Genomic DNA, 339 nt, shown 5'->3' with positions numbered 1-339 from the left:
TTTTCGATACATTTTTTTCAACCACAGACTCCATTCCTTTTAAACAGGTTAACTGCGTTCGTCAGTTTAATTCCTTCAGACATGTTTTTAGCACATTAATTCATATGACCAAAATTTCATTTCCTAATATACTGGTAACAAACAAATCGAATTCTTCGATATCCAGTAAATACAAAACATTTTGTCGTGTCTAAAACCGAAAATTAAAGAGAGAAAAAGAAAAAACTTCCTATCTCCAAAGCCTAACAAACCCCTCCTCCCACAGCAACACTTCTTGCAGAAATTTCTTCACTCAGAAAAGCTTGAATCCTGCCCCGCCGCCCTCCCTCTCGGAACTCC

At 37.5% G+C, this 339-nt stretch overlaps 1 protein-coding gene across 1 annotated transcript in view; it reads right to left on the bottom strand.

The window, feature by feature from the left end:
* The window catches only part of LOC119585970 (flocculation protein FLO11-like), an 18,578-nt gene that overhangs the window by 3,166 nt on the left and 15,073 nt on the right, over window positions 1-339 (bottom strand). The gene's annotated exons all lie outside the window — the stretch shown is intronic.

Source organism: Penaeus monodon, chromosome 20 (genome assembly GCF_015228065.2).
Source record: "Penaeus monodon isolate SGIC_2016 chromosome 20, NSTDA_Pmon_1, whole genome shotgun sequence".
Lineage (NCBI taxonomy): Eukaryota > Metazoa > Arthropoda > Malacostraca > Decapoda > Penaeidae > Penaeus > Penaeus monodon.
This window is presented reverse-complemented; position numbering and strand designations above follow the sequence as displayed.